This window comes from Periplaneta americana, chromosome 2 (genome assembly GCF_040183065.1).
Source record: "Periplaneta americana isolate PAMFEO1 chromosome 2, P.americana_PAMFEO1_priV1, whole genome shotgun sequence".
NCBI classification, from domain to species: domain Eukaryota; kingdom Metazoa; phylum Arthropoda; class Insecta; order Blattodea; family Blattidae; genus Periplaneta; species Periplaneta americana.
In genome coordinates this window covers 17245619-17268996 of record NC_091118.1, presented here as the reverse complement: position 1 = coordinate 17268996, position 23378 = coordinate 17245619, and the positions used below count along the sequence as shown (strand labels likewise).

The following is a 23378-nucleotide window of genomic DNA, read 5'->3' as shown; positions in this document are numbered from 1 at the left end:
TGGCCGAAATATCATGAGAAAATTTCTTCTCCCACGAGGACTCGAACCAGCGCGCATTCCGTAACACGAGTCCTAGGCGGAATGCCTTAGACCACGACGCCACGGCGCGGGACCATAATATTATTAGTATCACAATATTACCAACCTTTACCCTATATTTCCTTACTTTTACTTTAAATTACCTCGCATTTTCTGAACTTACCTTGTGTTATGATACACTACCTTAATTCGTTTTACCTTAAATTGTAAGAACTTTGGAAAAGTTTTTCTTTTCTTTGTGAGAAACTATGATAGATTGATTTTTCCACCGTCTTGAGGCAGGAAGTCAGAAGGGAAGCTGTTGGCATCCCCCTGCATCTGAAGCCAAGTCCCCCAAGTGTAGCTAATAGTGCGTGAACGTAATCTGATTTGGTCGTTCAGCCGCTAATTGAATAAGACGGAACCCTATCGCGCATGCGCCCTTCGAATCCTCGATGAGAATTGATATTACAGTTTAAATGCCTTGTTTGCTCCCCAATCAAAATATCTTAACTATTACGGGTATTCAGTTTTAAACATCAGAGTTGGGTTTTAATCCCATACATGTCTTTCGCATTGTTTGCAGCGTTCTTGAGTTGCTAGGCAACATGGAAAGTTTATATTCATTTGTGCGAGATCGTGCGTATTTGCTTGGTTTCCGCACAAAACCAACCCGCGGAAAGTCTAAAATTTCACATTCAGTATTCCCAACCTAACACACATAACAATTTCCCTCTTCTTACCGCTTAAGTGACATATTAATTTTACTGCTTTAGGCTTTTAACATATTATTTTTAGAGACGTTCAATATAGTAATAATTATAAATTGGAAACTTACCAATGCTATTTCACCCAAATTACACTGTTAATTATTGTTTTTAAATATTTGCAAAAATTAAGTAAACTCTACAACTCCACTAAAGTTACTGCATTCGTGATGCAAGTAACATTAAGGAAGCCGTGAAAAAATCAACAAGATTCCAGACTCATCATAGACTGGGGGAAAAAAAAAAGACAGACGTATATCACGGCCTGCTGGAGTATAGAAAACACAGAAAACATTTTAAAGCAACAATGTTGAAGATAGATATTTTTGTTTTGCAAATTTGCCGTTATTGAACAGAAACCAAGATGGAGATTTCATTGCAACTAATTAGAAATTCCTCTTTCAGGTATATAATAAACCATGTTCGCACAAAATAATGTACGATACACGAGCGGTATGTTTTATTTCAATTCTCGGAAATTAAAAAAGCTCAACTACGTTTGGCTTTTTCAAACTTTTCCTCGAACATGAAAACTTCAACATACCGCTCTTGTAACGCATATTACTATTCTGTACTGTTTTCAAGACATTCAGTGCAACCAATGTATTTCCGAACTGCACTTGTATTTATTGTACAGTTAAACATATATACGCGTGACAATGAAGACCATTGGTTCTATGCCTGTTGAGTCAGTCTATCAAATAGCGTCAGATTGTCTTTAAAAACTGAGCTCCTACTAGTAATTTTATGCAAACATGTCAAGGGTCCATTGCGATTTTTCCTGAAACCTCTCTATATACGCCTTATGGGTAGTCTTCTTCTCTGTCTTTCAAGTAATGCAAATAGTATAGATTCCAGGCGTTTCCCTGATTCTAAGTAACTTTTCCATTTTCTATGTTCTTTGTGTTGTCCACATTCAGGGCAGCCCGAAATTTTATTAATTGTCCTTTGCATATATTATAAGCTGATATACACTGTGTGTTTACTGTACATAGGGATTCAACGTGGAATTATTTGTAAATGCTTCACAGGAAAATATTCTAAGGAAAAATGTTAAGGAACTAAAAATTCATCAATATGCACTAAAAGAATTTAATTTTTAAGTAATTTTAGAGGAGCTAATTAAACAAAATTCTAAAATGTAAGACTTCATTTGTTTCTGAATTTTACCTTCGTTAATGTATGAATAATTTTATTTATCCGTGTCTGTTACCTGAACTGGTCTTTATTTCACCTTCCTTTGCAACCTAAAGAGTGGCTTTGTTCACAGCTGTATATTAAAAGATTTTAACTCACAGCACTGAATTCATTTTTTTTTTATAATTCTCTCCATGACAACCAACACATTAGCAACCATAAAATCCATATATTCATTCATTTATAACTTCTTCACAACCAACACATTACAAAGAAAAGGCGTACAATTTAAAATTGAATTCAGGTACTAGTAATGGATAAAATATTCTATATCATATGAGAGTAAACAGATTCTATGCACTCGTGGAAATTATCACGCTCGGCTTCGCCTTGGGCGCTAAACATTCCACTCGCGGATAAAATCTCATCTTGCTCTCTTATAGTATAGGTAAATTACTAATAATTTCTGTTATGTCTGCCACGGCCCTATAAAACTCGATATGTGAAAAAGAATGTTAAATAGAACAGAATTATGAAAACAATTGACTGTACAAGAAGAAAAATATAATTTTACTCTTTTATGCTATAAATTACTAATAATTTCTTTGTTGTATCTGCCACGGCCCCATAAAACTCTATGTGTGAAACACAATGTTAAATACAACAGAAATAAGAAATCAATTGACTGTAGAAGAAGAAAAATATAATTTTACTCTTTTATACTATAAAATACTATTAATTTCTTTGTTGTATACCTGCCACGGCCTCATAAAACTCGATGTGTGAAACACAATGTTAAATACAACAGAAATAAAAAAACAATTGACTGTAGAAGGAGATAAAAATTACTCTTTTATACTATAAATTACTATTAATTTCTTTGTTGTACCTGCCATGGCCCCATAAAACTCTATGTGTGAAACACAATGTTAAATACAACAGAAATAAGAAATCAATTGACTGTAGAAGAAGAAAAATATAATTTTACTCTTTTATACTATAAAATACTATTAATTTCTTTGTTGTATACCTGCCACGGCCTCATAAAACTCGATGTGTGAAACACAATGTTAAATACAACAGAAATAAGAAAACAATTGACTGTAGAAGAAGAAAAATATAATTTTACTCTTTTATAGTACAAATTAACTATTAATTTCTTTGTTGTACCTGCCACGGCCCCATAAAACTCGATGTGTGAAACACAATGTTAAATACAACAGAAATAAGAAAACAATTGACTGTAGAAGAAACAAATGTAAAATGTTAAATAACGCAATTTATGCTTGCGAATTCAAACTTTTATAAGGTAATGACATTTGTAGATGTAGATTATTATATTATTATTATTATTATTATTATTATTATTATTATTATTATTATTATTATTATTATAACACAAAGAGATTGTAGATTTCGAAATTTCAAAACGAATTGCGTGATGGATGCGGCGGGATTTGGTACCTTTAACCCAGAGTTCAGAATACAATTTTCCGCCACAGAGCGCCGGGTTTCTAATGAACTAATTAATTATTGGCAATTTATCAAATTATCGGGATAATGTGATCCGGTCATTTGGGATTGATTCCTTTCATCCGGAAACAAAAACACGAGCCGACCGGATGTGGCAGTGACGTCATAATACAAGCATGATTGCAGCGGTTTCACGGTTACATGAGTTCTCGCATCGTGCCAGTGGTCTGCGGATTATGCCCCGGCGTCGGTCACAGACAGCGAGTTTTGTTGAGGGATATTTTTGACGGAATCAGTTACTGACGTCAACCAGGGGCAAATGGCACAAGCATTTTTTGTGCTGTACAGACGTGGGAAAGTTTTTGTAATAAATATGTTTTGTTTATTTTTGTAACTCTTCTTGCGTTCGAGAAACATCAATAAATTTAATTTTTATCGATTTACACAAAGCATATGACACAGTTTTGCTATGCAATATATGACAGAAGCTAGAATCAACATTATATACAGAGTGACCCTTGAGATAAGGTCCATTCGTATTTGAGTAATTGTTTATGTTGTAATAATAGTAATAATAATAATAATAATAATAATAATAATAATAATAATAATAATAATAATAATGTCTTCTCTTACGCTCAAACATGAGTAGAAGATTGAATAGTCAAGCTTACTAATGTAGACCCAAAAGACTTAAATAATTATTTTATTTCTTTTTTGGATACGATACAATAAAGATTAGTTGCGGAGTGTTGGTGGAATGATGATAATTTTCAACGAAACTGGAGAACTCCGAGAAAAACCTCTCGCGCATACTTTATCCACTATAAATTCTATAATGACGCAGCTGGGGATAGATCCCGGGTCGTCACGGTGGAAGTCTAGCCATTCTGTCATGGGCGAGATTATTGTACTTCTGTTTATTTGGAGATGGAAGCGGTGTTGTTTATGGAATTTTTTCACGTGATATCGATGAGTTTTTTATGAAGACGGAATTTTTTCACGTGATGTCGATGTGATTTTTTGTTATGGAGATGAATTTTTTTTTTCACATGGTGTCGATGAGCTTTTCTTTCGTTGTGGAGATGGAAATTTTTTCACGTGATATCGATGTGATTTTGTTTTGTTATGGAGATGGCATTTTTCTTTTGTTGTTGGGATGGAAATTTTTCACGTGGTGTCATGTCACTTTTTTTTTTATGGAGTTGGAAATTTTTTCATGTGATGTCGATGTGATTCTATTTTCGTTATGGAGATGACATTTTTTTCGTTGTCTGGATCGAAATTTTTTCACGTGGTGTCGATATGAATTTTTTTGTTATGGAGATAAACATTTTTTCACGTGGTATCGATGTGATTTTTTTTTCGTTGTCGAGATGATATTTTTTTTTCGTTCTGGAGATAGGAATTTTTTCACGTGGTGTCAATGTGATTTTTTTTTGTTATGGAGATGGAAATTTTTTCACGTGATATCGATGTGATTTTTTTTTTGTTATGGAGATGGAAATTTTTTCACGTTGTATCGATGTGATTTTTTTTTGTTATGGAAATGGAAATTTTTTCACGTTGTATCGATGTGATTTTTTTTGTTATGGAGATGGAAATTTTTTCACGTTGTATCGATGTGATTTTTTTTTTGTTATGGAAATGGAAATTTTTTCACGTTGTATCGATGTGATTTTTTTGTTACAGAAATGGAAATTTTTGTCACGTTGTATCGATGTGATTTTTTTTTGTTATGGAGATGGAAATTTTTTCACGTTGTATCGATGTGATTTTTTTTTGTTATGGAAATGGAAATTTTTTCACGTGATATCGATGTGATTTTTTTTTTTTTTGTTATGGAGATGGAAATTTTTTCACGTTGTATCGTTGTGATTTTTTTTGTTATGGAAATGGAAATTTTTCACGTTGTATCGATGTGATTTTTTTTGTTATGGAGATGGAAATTTTTTCACGTTGTATAGTTGTGATTTTTTTTGTTATGGAGATGAAAATTTTTTGACGTGGTATCGATGTGATTTTTTTTGTTATGGAGGTGAAAATTTTTTCACGTGGAATCGATGTGATGTTTTTTTTCGTTATGGAGATGACTTTTTTTTTCGTTGTGAAGATGGACATTTTTTCACGTGTTGCCGATGTGATTTTTTAGATGAAATTTTTTCACACATGGTACCGATGCTTTTTTTTTAGATGGAGGTAGAATTTTTTTACGTGATGGGGGTGTTTTTTATTTCGAAGTTTTTTTTTTTTTTACTTCTTGACGATGTGATAGGAATTTAAGTTTGTCATACAGTATGAAACCTATCATTTACGGTTGCTAAGTCAAAGGCTGATGTTCTCTTGTTTTACAAATTGTCAAAGCCTGCTATTCTAGTTTCTAAACATGGCCCACTGTTTAAATTATTTCTTCATTGTTTTTATACACAGGTTTCTACGCCAACGTCTACATAGTTTATATATGTCCTCTACTCAGAGGAGCACATCGCTGTGAATGATATACTGTAAAATATTTGCCACAAGTTTAACAAAATGTCAGTTTGTCAGAAATGTTTTCTAATTCGCTGTCGGAAATAAGAGCAATCAGGTTACAAACCGTCTCATGAGTGACTGTTAATCACTCGATGGCAGAGGACGACAGGAATTGAGTTATATTACCCGCATAACAGGATACAAGCCTTAAAAACAGGAAATGCAGCTGGAAGTGACCTGTAAGGTCTGTTGGTGCCAGGTGCTTGTTAATAACCTATGGATAACCTTGGATTAGAGAGGTGGCCTTCAATGCAGACTCGTGGTTTTGCTTGGAACATTTCTGTGAATTCTGTGGTTACAATAAAAGTATTGTTCCGATACAATAGTTCCCAGTGGGCTGTAACATACATTGTAACATTTGTAGGCAATGAGGCATCTCTTCCAGACGTTGCCAGGAATTTTTTCACCCTTTCTCATAAAAATCACTTTACAGACAAGGCTAAATCATGACAGAATGATTATTTTTTTATTTTTATTGTGTTTATTTTCCAGAGAAGAAATTTAATAGAAGCATAAATATTGAGGCTATTTTCCAAGCCATTTTCTACGCTGCAATGACTTTTAAGACCCATTCGCAATGAAAATTAAACATAACCGTAACATAAACACAGAAGTTTGCGCCCAGGCTACCAAATGGGATCATTCACAATGATTCACATAAGCATTGACATAAACATTACCGTAAGACGTTAACATGGAAGTTTGCAAACTCCAAACTTTCATGCTTATGCTTACGTGATTTGCAAACAGAACACAATCGTGGAGCGCTGAAGTATACGACAGAATATGAGGAAATGGCGTCGTTGTTATGTTTCCATGGTTACCAAGTATGTTTGCTGTTATGTTTATGTCCCCATCGTGAATGCTCTTGATTTTACCGTAATGTTTACATTCTTAAGTTAACGCTTACGTTATGTTTAATTTTCATTGTGAATTAGCCTTTAAACCTGCGATGTTCAACCTTTCTTTCAAATCGCAGCTCATTCTGCAAGATGATGTCATAGCCAACACACATCATCAATTTTTTTTACTGGTAACGTTTTTCTGGTTATTAATCGAAAAAAATTATTACTTACTTACAAAAGACTTTTAAGGAACCCGCAGGTTCATTGCCGGCCTCACATAAGCCCGCCATCGGTCCCTGTTCTGAGCAAGATTAATCCAGTCTCTATCATCATATCCCACCTCCCTCAAATTCATTTTAATATTATCCTCCTATCTACATCTCGGGCTCCCCAAAGATCTTATTCTCTCCGGCCTCCCAACTAACACTCTATATGCATTTCTGGATTCGCCCATACGTGCTACATGCCCTGCCCATCTCAAACGTCTGGTTTTAATGTTCCTAATTATGTCAGGTGAAGAATACAATTTGTGCAGCTCTGCGTTGTGTAACTTTCTCCATTTTTCTGAAACTTCATCACTGTTAGCCCCAAATATTTTCCTAAGAACCTTATTCTCAAACACCCTTAACCTATGTTCCTCTCTCAAAGTGAGAGTCCAAGTTTCACAACCATAAAGAACAACCGGTAATATAACTGTCTTATAAATTCTAACTTTCAGATTTTTTGACAGCAAACTAGATGACAAAAGCTTCTTAACCGAACAATAACAGACATTTCCCAAGTGTCATTTATATTTGTTACTCTTGCTCCAAGATATTAGAATTTTTCCTCCTCTTCGAAGAATAAATCTCCAATTTTTATATTTCCATTTCATAAAATATTCTGGTCACGAGACATAATCATATACTTTGTCTTTTCGGGATTTCCGTGTTTTCCCTAATCGTTTGTGGATTTTCTCCTAACATATTCACGTCATCCGCACAGACAAGAAGCTGATGTAACCCATTCAATTCCAAACCCTCTCTGTTATCCTGAACTTTCCTAATGGCATATTTTAGAGTGAAGTTAAAAAGTAAAGGTGATAGTGCATCTCCTTTCTTTAGTCCACAATGAATTGGAAAAGCATCAGATAGAAACTGACATAAACAGATTCTGCTGTAAGTTTCACTGAGACACATTTTAATTAATCGAATTAGTTTCTTGGGAATACCAAATTCAATAAGAATGTTATATAAAATTTCTCTCTTAACCGAGTCATAAGGCTTTTTGAAATCTATGAATAACTGATGTACTGTACCCTTATACTTCCATTTTTTCTCCAATATCTGTCGAATACAAAAAATATTATCAATAGTCGATCTATTACGCCGAAAACCACACTGATGATCTCTAATAATTTCATCTACATATGGAGTTAATCTTCTCAAAAGAATATTGGACAACATTTTGTACGATGTCAACAAAAGTGATATTGCTCGAAAAGAGGTGTCAAAAAAATTGATAATTACAAAAAAAACATTTCAGATATTCCTAACTCTATCACAAAATTCATTGACCTAAATACATCTATTCTGGAATAATTAATTAATTTTTTCCTACAAAGAATGCAATTTTTTTTTAGTAATATGTGACTGCGCCCAATGACGTCACTTTCTCCTCGGTATGTGTATGAGGGCACCGAATTTGCCTATGAAACTAACCGTGTCGCGAGGACTCTCTCAGTAATATCTTGGCATCGACAGCAGCTACAGACCTGTGCAACCACTCGTTTGATTTGTAATCGCGAGTTCTGCAACATTAAATGGTAATATACACTAGGTTTTTCTGTGGGCACTCTGTATTATAAAATCCACCCGTAGTCAAAGACCAATCCTGTTATTTGTATAATGATGAAGTAACAAAAAAAATATCCTACTGTTTACTCATAATTATGAAAACTGGGCTGTGAAAATTATCTAATTAGTGTTAGTATCTCATATTGCATGATGGGTAATTCCGTGTTACAATATGTCACCGAAATGGAAGTGGACACATGTCTCCCATTTCTGACGTGCATAGTAAATGATTTCATCTCCTCTATGTTTGCATGAGAAAGTACTTTACTTGATATGAAGATTGTTTTCACTTCCTCTAATATTCTGTTAGAGTAATTGCATTGTTAGCTTGACAGATTATGTTGTGTGCAAATGAAGTATCAGTTAACGACTAAAACTTGGCTTTTTTATACAAAAACCTGAAATTAATACTTACTTATTTACTGGCGTTTAAGGAACCCGGAGGTTCACTGCCGCCCTCACATAAGCCCGCCATCGGTCCCTATCCTGAGCAAGATTAATCCAGTCTCTATCATCATATCCCACCTCCCTTAAATCCATTTTAATATTATCTTCCCATCTACGCCTCGGCCTCCCCAAAGGTCTTTTTCCCTCCGGCCTCCCAACTAACACTCTATATGCATTTCTGGATTCGCCTATATGTGCTACATGCCCTACCCATCCCAAACGTCTGGATTTAATGTTCCTAATTATGTCAGGTGAAGAATACAATGCGTGCAGTTCTGTGTTGTGTAACTTTCTCCATTCTCCTGTAACTCCATCCCGCTTAGCCCCAGATATTTTCCTGAGAACCTTATTCTCAAACACCCTTAACCTATGTTCCTCTGTCAAAGTGAGAATCCAATGTATTAAGATTTTCAGGCCACTAAAGGTACTTTTTTTAGAATTTTTAAACTTCAGAAGTAGATTTCTGGGTATTTCAGCATGTTTTAGAACTCAACACTTCCAATGTTACGGAACTAAATATGGGTTCTTCACAAGGCATACAAACTAACTTCAGTTGTTATTTCCATGGTAACAAAACATCTGAAACCTAAAAACAGCCATATTGTGAATGATGAGCTCTGTATTTTATACGAAGCATTTCGGGACACTACTTTATTAACCTCTTCCCTTACTATTTATTTTACCAGTTTTGTGAAAAAAAAGTCATATTTTTTTTATTTTCGTAAAGAGGTTATTTAATATTGCAGAATCACTGTACATCAGTAACTTTCTTACATACCTAAAAATCACTATGAAATAGACATACATTCATACCTGAATTATTATCCCGAGTTATCTCGTGTACCTTGATTCCAGCTCTGGTAGTTGTCCCACTTTGATTTTCTCCTGAACTATTTACCAACTTATGTTTTTTTTGTGGATTAGTTTATGAGGTACAATACCAGTGCTGTTATCAAGGTGTTAAATGTTGCTTGTCGAGTGCGTGCGGCTACTACAGACTCTGAAAGACGTGTACTTTTGGGCAGAGTGATACTGCAGAACATTATTCACAAACCTGAAGAACAGATGTGACTGGTACAAATATTATTGAATATTTGTACCAGTACATCTGTTCTTCAGGTTTGTGAATAATGTTCTGCAGTATCACTATGCCCAAAAGTACACGTATTTCAGAGTCTGTAGTAGGCCGCCACGAATTATTTTCAGCATTCTGTGAACATTTATTAGCATGCCGAATCGTCTCCTCGAATATAATGTTGATGAGGTCATTATTAAAGAATAATTTTAAAAAATTGAGAATTATCGTTATCAGAAACAATGTTAAAATTTCAGGGAATGGGGACCCCGGAGGAGGAGAAGAAATGGTGCCAGATGTCTTCTATTCAAACCACTGTCGAAAAGACGCGACATCAACTGATCTGAATTTGTTTGTTGGTCTATAACTTCGTCTTCTGATACCGATGTTTCATTTCCTAATCTTCTACAGGAATATATTCCTGATCAAAAGTTTCGGAATCACTAACTTGATCCATCTTTACACAAAACAGCACAAAAAACACTAACCACAAACAGAAACCTCCAAAACTAACTAGCATCTACTCACTACTGTGTGTGAATGCTGTATGAGCAGAGAATTCCACTCGCAAGGAAGAAGTACAAAAAACACCACCAGATACAACAATATCACTAACTTCTGTAGCCATCTAGTGAGGAAAAAGTTAATGAAAGAATGGAAACGTATATATTCGGGATATAATCCTTAGCAGCGAAAATGGGACTCAAATGAGTTAACTCGGGTTAATACATTTTGACACAAATTAGCAACCCGAGTTAACTCGAGTTAATCAGGGAAGTGGTTAAGAAAAAAAATGTTTGTTTTCATGTCCTCTATCACATCAGAAAATTAGGCTAATTACTCTGTTGCACTCTGTAGATATTGATGAAGTATTTTCAACATAACCGCAACCGGAAATGAGATATTTGTAGTGGGATCAACTTTTGTATCCCTGTGTCGTAGAAATCTGGTGCCTGGGATTGCAACCAGTGTGTGACAGCCATCTGCACCTCTCTGTTGATCCCACGGTATGACAGATGTCTCAATTCCGATGGAAAATATGTTGAAAAATAGCTCAACAACTTCTATATCTGTTCTAATAAATCTTTCCATGAAATTGTGTTTTCTTCCTGTAAACGACCCCAGGGAAACTTACTTTCGTAATTGCGCTCGAGTTACCTAAACTTGTACAATCACTTGTTTTGACTTTATTATCATGGTGGAAGGAAAAAAGTAACTTTTTTTATCTGCCCCAGTGAGCATATTTGCTTGTTAGTTTATATTATGGCGATGCTGATAATATGTGATATATTGTGTAAATGAAAAGAAAAAAATAACAAAAAGTTTTATCTATACTAATAATAAATCTGTAGCCGAAATTTTTCTGGTAATTTTCGATTTTCCAAAAATAATTGGTCCTAACATATATAATTAACCACCCTGAAACCGAAAATCGCTTTTTTGAAATTTTTGTTTGTATGTCTGTCTGTCTGTCTGTCTGTATGTTTGTTACCTTTTCACGCGATAATGGCTGAACGGATTTCGATGAAAATTGGAATATAAATTAAGTTCGTTGTAACTTAGATTTTAGGGTATATGGCATTCAAAATACATTATTTAAAAGGGGGGTTATAAGGGGACCTGAATTAAATAAATCGAAATATCTCGCGTATTATTGATTTTTGTGAAAAATGTTACATAACAAAAGTTTCTTTAAAAATAATTTTCGATAAGTTTATTCTTTGAAAAATTTTGATAGGACTGATATTTAATGAGATAAATGAGTTTTAAAATTAAAATAACTGCCATCTGAGGCCGTATAACGAAATAAAAAACAAATGACTTCGTCTATAAGGGGCCTTGGACAGCAACAATCGAAAGCTATGAAAGATAGCTTACAGAGAATGTTTCTGTGTTTGTATGAAGTAATATTGGAAGCTAAATTAACCGACTTGTATAATTAATTATTATTTCACCATTGGAAAGTGTAGTTTCTCTAGATGGACATACTATAATGTTATTACAGTAACTTCTGATATAATAATGTAATGTAAAGTAATATAATATAATATAATATAATACAATATAATATAATATAATATAATATAATATAATATAATATAATATAATATAATATAATATAATATAATATAATATAATATAATATAATATAATTTAAGTTACTTGAAGGGTTCAGAATCATAATAGGCCAAGCGCCATTTACTGAATACGTAGAAAACAACAAGGGTTAAAATTAAGTTATTACCATAATTCAATGGAAACCTATAACAAGTAAAATAAAATATACACATTAAATCTAAATGATGTCAATGTTCATTAAACTATGGATGCATGTAATAAAAATTAAGGAACATGTTAAAGGAATTGTCATTGCACCAAATGAGTGGTCTCTGGACCAAAATGATCGCATTTTAATTATTTGGATGCAATTTAAATTAAGTAACATATTAAACGATTTATCCTTCTATCAAACACGAATGTTCCCTGGATCAAATGTCCTATTTTAATTATGTAATTACTTTATATTTATTTCTAACGGGTGCAGCGGAGCGCACGGGTACGGCTGGTATTAAATATAACTGTACATTTAATTGGCAACATATTTCACGAAGTACTCACCGAATTGGCAATATCTCTCCTCAGAGACAAGGGCAGCTCATTGTTGATGTGTTGAATAAATTACGGGATTTCAGTCGTAAACGTACACTTTTCGTAAGTCAATTTCAGGAAGGAAATATGACTCACTTTCGAACGATAGAAACTGCTCGTGATGAAGCCATGTTAAACGATTATATGCAAATATTAATTGAAATTCAAAATGAATTTAATTCTAGGTTCCAAGATCTTGTCTTAATTGGAAATGTTTAAAGTTATCATAATAAAGGGTGCGTCAGAAAGAAGGGATGGATTTCAAACTATCGATACGCAACGAGGAGAGAGATATAGTGAGGGGGACCACGACTGTTGGTTCAGCCATAGAATGCAGTTTCAGTTGAGAATATGGTGTTGGTCTGGTGTACAACGTGCTTTCATCGTAGAGACATTTTTGAAAAATGAAGAGTCTGTGATCGCCACTCAGGACTCATTTCGACATCGGATGTCACGCTAGGATTCCAACTCGGAATACAATTTTGCGGTGGGTAGCTTCATTTCGTATCACAGGTTCAACATTAAAGAAGAAATCACCTGGACGAAATTCTATTGCACTGAGATTGTCCGAGGCTACGGTAAGATCTCTCGCCCTGCGACTTCTTTCTTCGGGACCATTTGAAGGCGTAAGTTTGTAAACATCGACCACATACACTGGACGAACTGAAGACAGCGATTCGTGAAGAAATCGTGGCAATTGCACCAGCTATGACTGTGAAAGTGATGGCGAACATCAGAAAACGCCTCGATGCCTGTATTGAAAGCCAAGGACATCATATGGATAATGTTGTTTTCCATAAATAAACTGCATGTATTGGTGAATATGTTGATAACAATAAATTTTTGATTTGATGAATCTTTACAATTTTCTTGCCATGTGAAATCCATCCGTTCTTTCTGACGCACCCTGTATATTCCTTCAACACCAGGTGAAACAGTGTCATAGGCCTACATAACATTTAAGTGTGCTTAAATGCGACAGGTTCAAAATTCCGGCACACGGACGACGCTGATATAACCTCGGCAGTTGCGAGCGTCGTTAAATAAAACATAACATTTAACATTTAACGATTTACAGCTCGAACTTATTGATCTTCAATGTGACCTAAGGGCTAAAGATCGTTTGAATAATACTACAAGCCTGGTTGAGTTGTACAAGACTAAACATTAGCAATAATATCCACGACTACACAGGCTGGCTGTGAAAATGATTGCTATGTTTGTCTCAACATTTATATTTGTGAGCAACTGTTTTCTATAATCAACTTTAATGAAGGCAGACATCGAACATCTGTAACTAATATTTCATTACGATCAGTAGGCTACTGTTCCTTTCAGCTGTCAACAGCATAAAACCTCGTTTTGATGTACTGATAAATAAAAATATAACAAAATGATATTGTACATTTAAGTAGCTAGGCCTGTAGAATTTCTATTATTTCTGTAAAATTAATATTTCTTTATTAATTAATAATAGTGCAAGATAGTTTTGTAAACACTGAACGGGAATTCATTTCGTGAACACCTTGTGTACATTTTGTACGAGATCACCACTTCTTCCAGTCCACCCTTATACAGAGTGCAGCTATATCTGCATTCCGCTCATGAGCTGTGAGCCGGCTCGGAGAGCGCAAACCTTGTGCAGGCCTGGTTTAGACTATACGCACGCCTTTCGATCACATTTTACTTTAACACAACATCTCAGTCATTTACGGTTTTTTTTAACTTGCAGGACGCTCACTTGACGTATAATGAAAGCATTAACTACTGCAGAATTAGCCGTAATGTACGAAGTAGCAGGAAAGTCTGTAAACGTGGCAAGGGTGCTCTATTGGCTACGATTTATTTTGAAAATAGTTTAAGGTTTAAATTTTCCCTCCCAGCAATTATTTCTATTGTTGTGTTTCTGAATTTCCCTTTATGCGGAGTTCAGATGTTTATTGAACGCCAACAATGAACAAATGCTGTTATTCTATTGCTAAAAAAATTCCCTGTAAGGGAAGTTAATTTTGTTATGATGTGAAAAGGCAGCCATTGTTTTATCCCAATAAACTGCGTCTATAGTAACAAGGTCTAGAACAGAACTTTCCGTAGCAAGTAACCAAAGAAAACTTTTTTTTTTCAGAGTTTGGAAAAGAAAATATCTTCCACAAGAGAAGTTTGAAGTACGTTAGACATTAAACAGAAACTCCCTCCACTAGTGACCTGGTATATTTTAAGCTTCCGCTCATTGTTCCTGTGGATGTCAAGAAAAGTTTCTTCGTCTAAAAAACTGTCCTAGTGGACATTTGCTTTCTGATGACCTCCGTATGTTCATAAAGCTTTATATCTGTGATGTTGAATGAAACAGAAGTTTTGCTTGTATTTTATCAAGTTGTACTGGATGTCCAGAGGAGATATATCCGAAATAAAACCGTGTACAGTTTAACTTTGTTATTGCGACCAAAGTTAGTGCAATGCTAATCAAACAGACTTGAATAAAATTTATAACTGGCATAGGATGAAAATAAGGTTCTAAAAGTAAATTTATAACATTTTGTAAAACTCGAGAGGAAACTAGTCTTAATTACGAATTCAGTGGTGTTTTAATTCCGCAAGAACAATGTTGTAAATACCTAGGAGTGTATTAAACTCCAAACTTTCTTGGGGAGAGCATGTTGATAATGTTACGGGTAAAGCATGGAAGGCACTTCACTTTATTATGAGAATCTTGAGAAAGGCTAGCCCCAAATCGAGGGAAATAGCATACTAACGTTAGTGCGACCGTTAATGGAATACGGAACTACATGTTGGGATCCCTATAGAATATATCAGATAAATTCCTTAGAAAGAATCCAGTATAGGGCAGCTAAATTTGTTAAAGGTAAAAGAGAAGATGGGAACGATACGATAAAAGAACTTAAATGGGAAACTTTGGAAAACAGACGTAGGAAAACTAGAATAACATCATTGTATAGAGCACATCTAGGTCAGAAAGCATGGGTAGACATAACGGCTCGGTTAGAAAAGCCAACGTACTATGGTAGGAACGATCATGATTTTAAAATCAAATGTAGGAAACAGAAAACGGATGTAGGTAAATTCTCATTTTTAAATAGAACTATAAATGATTGGAATGACCTACCTGCAGCGGTCTTTGAGGGCTGTCATTCCTTAAGGAGATTCAAGAATAACTTAAAAAGTTGTGTATAAAGTGCAAATTAAAATGAAGGTGACATTCAACATTTAATTTTTTAAGGTGACATGTATTTATCTAGCCTGACGAGTTTACTTCCTTGGTTTGAATTGTAAATTATTTAAAAATAGCGTGTAAGAGGGCCTTAGACTAGAAATGTTTAGTTTAAATGTAATTCTGTTTATAAGTATGCATAAGGGTGTAATTATTTGACTTATTTGAACTGTTGTATCAGTGAAGCGAGGTGAGTCAGTGAAGTTATGGTTTTACAGTGCAGTGAACAGTTCCGATCAGTGATAATTTATAGCGTCAATGAAATGTGTTCTATAGTGTCAGTGAAATGTGTGCTAAAGTGTCAGTGAAATGCGTCATAGTGCCACTACAGGGAATGAGATGAAAGTAAAGTGAAAGACTATTGAAACTTATGTAGGACCTATACACAATTATGTAGGTTGTATTGTAAAATTAGGTATTTTATTTATGTTTTATTATTATTGTGTTAAATTGTATTGTGTATAAAATTGTAAAAAAAAAAAAAATGTTATGTTTTATTTAACGACGCTCGCAACTGCAGAGGTTATATCAGCGTCGCCGGATGTGCCGGAATTTTGTCCCGCAGGAGTTCTTTTACATGCCAGTAAATCTACTGACATGAGCCTGTCGCATATAAGCACACTTAAATGCCATCGACCTGACCCGGGATCGAACCCGCAACCTTGGGCATAGAAGGCCAGTGCTATACCAACTCGCCAACCAGGTCGACTATAAAATTGTATATGTGTTGTAAAATTGTATTGTGTATTGTAAATTTTATTACGTATTGCTTATTATTTTATTGTGTATTGTTTATATTGTATATACCACTGCCACCGGGTGCTTGCCCACTTGCAGTGTAAATAAATACATACATACATATATACATACATACATACATACATACATACATACAAACAAAAGAACGATATAAAATTTTCCAAAAAGTTGTAGTAGGCCTACCGTATGTAGAATTACAAATTAAATTATAGTACTGTAGTTTATAAAATATGTAATATTACAGTTTGAATATATTTCTTCTTTAAATTATATATATATATATATATATATATATATATATATATATATATTGCTGTATTTATTATTTCTCATGTGGCACTACTTTTTCATGCAAATATAGCGATTCGACGAATTCCTTTCACTTTGATTAATTATTATGAAATAAAATAGTAAATCAAAGCGAAATAATAAACTGTAGGATTAGTAATTAAATAAAATGAAATTGAAATGTAATCTAATCACGTATGGAATAATTTTTCATAATTTATTATTATATTAATTTTAACCCCGTCCTATAGTCGTTGAAAAACTATATAAAGTATTCCGATTCCTAATGAACGCCAGACCATATTAAATTATTTCTTTAGAATAACAGTTCAAGAAATGTTATTAAAAAAAGTGCTGTCATCCACAAGATGATAAAATAACTTAATGGTTACGAAACGCTAATGTTTATTACGAAAGAGTATGTGTTTTTTCCTGACACACAGTCCTTTTTTTTAGTTATGGCTGGGGTAACAGATGGTGATTGTGTCGATACTGACAAGTGAGGGAGGACAAACGCAATCCGCCCTGACCTCTTTGCAAGGCGCGGAAATCTTTCCGGTTGTTACTTTTAAAAGTGATGGTGTCCTATATACCGTTTAACAGCTTATTATAATGCAGCAAGAAGATGTCCTTGCGTCCCGTCGTCCGGTCCGTAGCTGCACCTTACCGTCCCATCTTCAGACACGTGACTTGCCAGTTCCGTGCCGTGGATTCGTCAGCTCAGTTGCTCGTGCGCTGTTGAGTGGAACGGTTGGTAGGACTACAGCTCCGCTTGTGCCGTGCTGGCCGCCTGGGAAGACTTGCGGGCTATGTGAGTTTGCGTTTGTTTTTTGTTAGTGATTCCATTGTTTATGCGTTATTGTTTGTATTTGCTGGCATGTGTAACATATTATTTTCATCGATTTCATGAGTTTTTGTGTAGTTTAACTCAGTTATGACGCATGTTATTTGCTTTTCCCGTGTTTTCGTGGATTCAACTGTATTCCGTTTCTGTGTTAATTATAAAATTTGTGTTTTATGTTCAGAATAAACAAATTACGATACTGTCGTAGGATCTAGGGGCCTAATGTTGGCGTTATAATCTAGTTTTAAGAAGCTGTAATCTGTTTGTGTTTGAATTCGTGAGTTCGCTTATTGCTTGATTGTCACGATCACGTAATATTATATATATATATATATATATATATATATATATATATATATATATATATATATATATATATATACATATATATGTCTCCAAACACCCATTTTAATTGGAGATAGCGGTTTTTTCGTGGAATTGTAAGTATTTTGAAGTTTCGTGCTATTCAAGAAGTGTGAAATAATTTGTTTGAATTTTCAACGAATCTTCAATCTCACTTACGCACCACACACGGGACTGGCGTCAGAATTCTGTTACGTTATTTCATGATGAAATTAAACTGAGACATTGTATAATAATAAAAATTAGGTTGCAGCCGCCAAATTACTCTTCAAGGAACGGCCACTCATATAAATTGAGGGAAAGAAGACAGAGGACGGACACTGGAAAGTTTTATTTTTTCAATCGTACTATCAGGGACTGGAATGCTTTACCTGCAGACTTACTAAAGGCTTTACCAATAACCAAAAATGTATTTTAAAATAGGCTTAAGGATTTTACTAATAGACAGTAGTATATTATACACACTACGTAAAGGGTGTAATTGATATCTTGTTATTTTAAGTGTTCTATCACTGAGGAAATGTGTTTTGTCAGTGAAGTGTGTAGTGTCAGTGAAGTCTATTGTGTAAGTGAAGTGTGTTGCTGTCAGTGAAGTGGCTGTGCAAAGTATTTGGACAGTGAAATGGTTAGAAGTGTTAGTGAAATAAAGTAGAATCAGTGCAGTGAGTGAGTTGACAGCGAAATAAGTGTAGTGCCGAAAGGTAACCCTGCTTGTGCAGGTATGAACCTGTCACACTCGTGGGTCTTAGTTCGAACTTAGGGTTAAGATACAAATTATATTTACTTTAAATGTTATTTTAAGTAACCATGCTTCATTTAATTTAGGATGCTCATTATTATTATTATTATTATTATTATTATTATTATTATTATTATTATTATTATTATTAATTATTGTTTTTTATTAGTTGTGTTTATTATTAATTGTCATTATTGAGTGTAATTAGTTACCACTGCCACCGGGTATATACCCATTTGCAGTGTGAATAAATACATAGCCTATATTTGTAAAGTTATATGTAGCCCTACATAATAATATCTTGAAAAAAAAAAATGAGTGAGTTTTTGAAGATTGAGGGCCAGTGGCAGATTATGTTTGGTTTATTCAGGCTTATAGTGTACCTTGCATATACGCTTTATGGTAAATACAGTAGGTACATAAATAGTACCGTGGACAGAAGAAACGTATGTTTTCCCGCGTAGTACAACATAATGATGTTATTACTGGGTTACGTGATGACTTCGTGTGAAAATGTCTGAGATAATCATCGGTCAAGTATATACAGGAAACGGGGGTATTTTGGGGCGGTTTTGGTGGATTTATGACTTTCGCAGTGATCATATCGTGTCTTTAGAGAGGTGTGCTGCAATTTTGAAGTTATTTTCAATGATTATGTACGTTTTTCTCTCCCGAAGATTCGCCAAAAGTTCTGCATAATTCATAGCGCAAACATTTTCACTTTCGTTGATGTGTTAAAGATTTTCCTTGATTATTCTAAGCTTAATGCAGTGAAAGTGGTTTCAGTGTGTGAAAAAGTGTGCGTGTGATGTGCAATACAAGTTTGTTATTTTGTTACTCTCTGCTAGTTTGTTACATTTACGTACTTCGACCTAGTCCACACGTGTGGAGTAACGGTTAGCGCATCTGGCCGCGAAATCAGGTGACCCGGGTTCGAATCCCGATCGGGGCAAGTTACCTGGTTGAGGTTTTTTCAGGGTTTTCCCTCAACCCAATATGAGGAAATACTGGGTAACTTTGTATGCTGGACCCCGGACTCATTTTACCGGCATTATTACTTTTATCTCATTCAGACGCAGAATAACCTAAGATGTTGATAAAGCGTCGTAAAATAACCTACATAAAAAACTTAGACCTATTTGCTGTGTCCCTGTTTATCTTAAAATTGATTTTTTTAATGTTTTGGTAATCAAAATATGACAGTTTTATAGGATCTAAATATCCATTTTTTAAAATCCTAGGGTGCTATTCATAGACATTTCGCTAGCCCGCGCTACGAGCGTGCTAAACTAGCCCCGGCTATCGACTGGTTACTTGTACAGGATTCATATCATGTCATATTGCTAACACTGGTTTATAGGTACGAAGAACGTTAGTTCGCTGATCATCCACCGGAAGCCCGCGCTAAAAATGTCTATGAATATGGCCCTTATAGTCTTGAATGTGTAAGATCGTATTATGAGTTTGCGTGTTTTAGAGATGAGCTGATTGCAACAATGAGATGGTTTTTTTTTTTTCAATAATTATTTTCTAGCTGATTTTAACTGGATAAAGTTACTTTCCCACTAACATCTGTGCGAATATTTCACGATGCAATGCATTTCAAAATATTTGTTCGGACTCCGTAACATTTTCAGTGGCGTTGAAGAAGTACGTATTGTTGAATATATTGTGTCAGTGTCAGTATTTTAATGTAATCGGAGTGTTATAGTCCCGTCGCTCTAATTTCCGGCAGCCAATCACGTTGCAGATCGGCTACATTTAAACGTGTGCGTCTTGTGATTCGCTGATGAAGACGTTAAGCATTTCCTAAGGCTGGATAAATACTTAATATAATCGCCCGCCATTTTGGCTCTTTCGTTGGCGTTCGCAGAAAGCACATGAAGACGTTATTTGCCGCTCAATTATTTGCTGAATTACAATGCGTTTGATTTATTATCATAGGAGCTACGACATGATAATGTTTAACGGTGTGGCAAATAGATTCCTCATGTGGTAACTCGGCAACGAAAGAACAAAAATGGCGAACGATACTATCTACCTAGACTTTATAGAGCCTTCACTTCCTAAGACGTAAGCAAAGAGGAGGAGTCACGCCAGGAATAACAGCGTCGCTACTATAGAAGGCTGTGTGATGCGAAAACCTAGACTTGTTATTCTTTTGTTCTGGCATGTTATATTGAAATCTTATTACATTTGTGTATTAATCTTAAAGTTAAAACTTTATATTACGTTTGAAGGTATACTTACTTACTTACAAATGGCTTTTAAGGAACCCGAAGGTTCATTGCCGCCCTCACATAAGCCCGCCATCGGTCCCTATCCTGTGCAAGATTAATCCAGTCTCTATCATCATACCCCACCTCCCTCAAATCCATTTTAATATTATCCTCCCATCTACGTCTCGGCCTCCTTAAAGGTCTTTTTCCCTCCGGTCTCCCAACTAACACTCTATATGCATTTCTGGATTCGCCAATACGTGCTACATGCCCTGCCCATCTCAAACGTCTGGATTTTAAGTTCCTAATTATGTCAGGTGAAGAATACAATGCGTGCAGTTCTGTGTTGTGTAACTTTCTCCATTCTCCTGTAACTTCATCCCGCTTAGCCCCAAATATTTTCCTAAGCACCTTATTCTCAAACACCCTTACGTTTGAAGGTATAGTCAACAAAATGTCAAAGTTGTACAGCATTTAAGAATTAAAGTTTGAGCTTGTAACCTTAGAAACCAATTTTTTTAGACTAATAACCTTAAGGAGAAGGACCTACAGGAATAGCCAAATATGTGTAAAAATTAACCTTTTTTTTTTTAAGCCAGTTATCACGGATGTTACATTTTTACTATTTGCAGCGTTTATGTATTGAAAATGAAATGAATTCAGTCAACTTTTATTATTAGAATCGATGTAGGAGATTAGTATTATTTTACAGGAAAAAAGTTGTTGGAATAAAATGTACTATTATTGCAGAAAATAAAGGAAAAGTTCCGTCACGTATGTTACAAGATTTGTGAACTCACTTCACACCTTATTAACGAAAAGTGTAGAACCCAGGTCTCTGCCTCCTGCAAAAAGAGATTCGTTCTCATAGCGTCCATGTGAAAGCTATGCAAATCTCATGCCATCCAATTAGTTCACAGAAACATAATCGGTAAAAGTTTTGTAGCTGTTTCTTCCATGTCACGGATATTACACACATTTTGTCACGGATGTTACAAATGAGTTAATGCCCTTCATTTTCCCAGTTTCGAAACAACTGTGACATTTCTAAGTAAAGATATTCTCTTGAACTGTAAGATTGCTCATTGTTATTAACCCAAAGTACTTAAAATAAATGGCAGAAAGAATTAAAAAGTTCCTTGATTCTGGAGCTCTGGAAATAACAGTGCAGACTCTCAAAAAATTTGTTCAACAATAGCTCCTTGAAATACATACATTAACAACTGATCTCGCTATGAGTAAGTGTTGCACACTTTAGGGAAACAAAAAGTGCATTACCTAGCCAAGACTACAGAGATTCAATGCCCATAAAACTTGTAAAATATTTTGTGCGAGATCGTGCGTATTTGCTTGTTTTCCGCACAGAACCAATACGCGGTAAGTGTGAAATACCACATTCAGTATTCCCAACGTAACACACATAACAATTTCCCTCTTCTTACCGCTTAAGCGCGACATTCATTTTACTGCTTTAGGCTTTTAACAACATATTATTTTTAGAGACGTTCAACATAGTAATAATTATAAATTGGAAACTTACCACTGCAATTTCACCTAAATTGCACTGTTAATTATTGTTTTTAAATATTTGCAAAAATTAAGTAAACTCTACAACACCACAAAAGTTACTGCATTTGTAATGCAAGTAACATTAAGGAAGCCGTGAAAAAATCAACAAGATTCCAGATGCCGATGTTATTACTGCAATATGTTATATAAATAATATTGTTAAAATATTAAAATAAAAAATAAATCATTACATACCCTTACCGTTTGTTTTAAGTTCGCATTTATAGACTGAGGGGAAAAAAGACAGACGTTTATCACGGCCTGCTGGAGTATAGTAAACACAGAAAACATTTTATAGCAACAATGTTGAAGATAGATATTTATGTTTTGCAAATTTGCCGTCATTGAACAGAAACAAAGATGGAGATTTCATTGCAACTAATTAGAAATTCGTCTTTCAGGTATGTAATATACGATCTTCGTACAAAATAATGTACGATACACGAGCGGTATGTTTGTTTTCATGTTCTCGGAAATTAAAAAAGCTCAACTACGTTTCGCTTTTTCAATCTTTTCCTCGACCATGAAAACGTCAACATACCGCTCTTGTAACGTATATTACTATTCCTTTTGAAAATAAAACATTAGAA

General features: G+C 34.6%; 1 protein-coding gene across 2 annotated transcripts in view; it reads left to right on the top strand.

Moving 5' to 3' along the window:
* LOC138714401 (uncharacterized) overlaps nucleotides 1-23378 on the top strand; it is a 513148-nt gene that overhangs the window by 120454 nt on the left and 369316 nt on the right. Inside the window, exon 1 of one of the 2 annotated variants that reach the window (XM_069846609.1) lies at nucleotides 17742-17865. The exons of the other annotated variant lie outside the window; for it this stretch is intronic. The gene's annotated coding sequence lies outside the window, so the exon portion shown is untranslated. Of the gene's footprint in view, nucleotides 1-17741; nucleotides 17866-23378 lie in introns of those variants that run through there. 2 annotated transcript variants of the gene reach the window in all.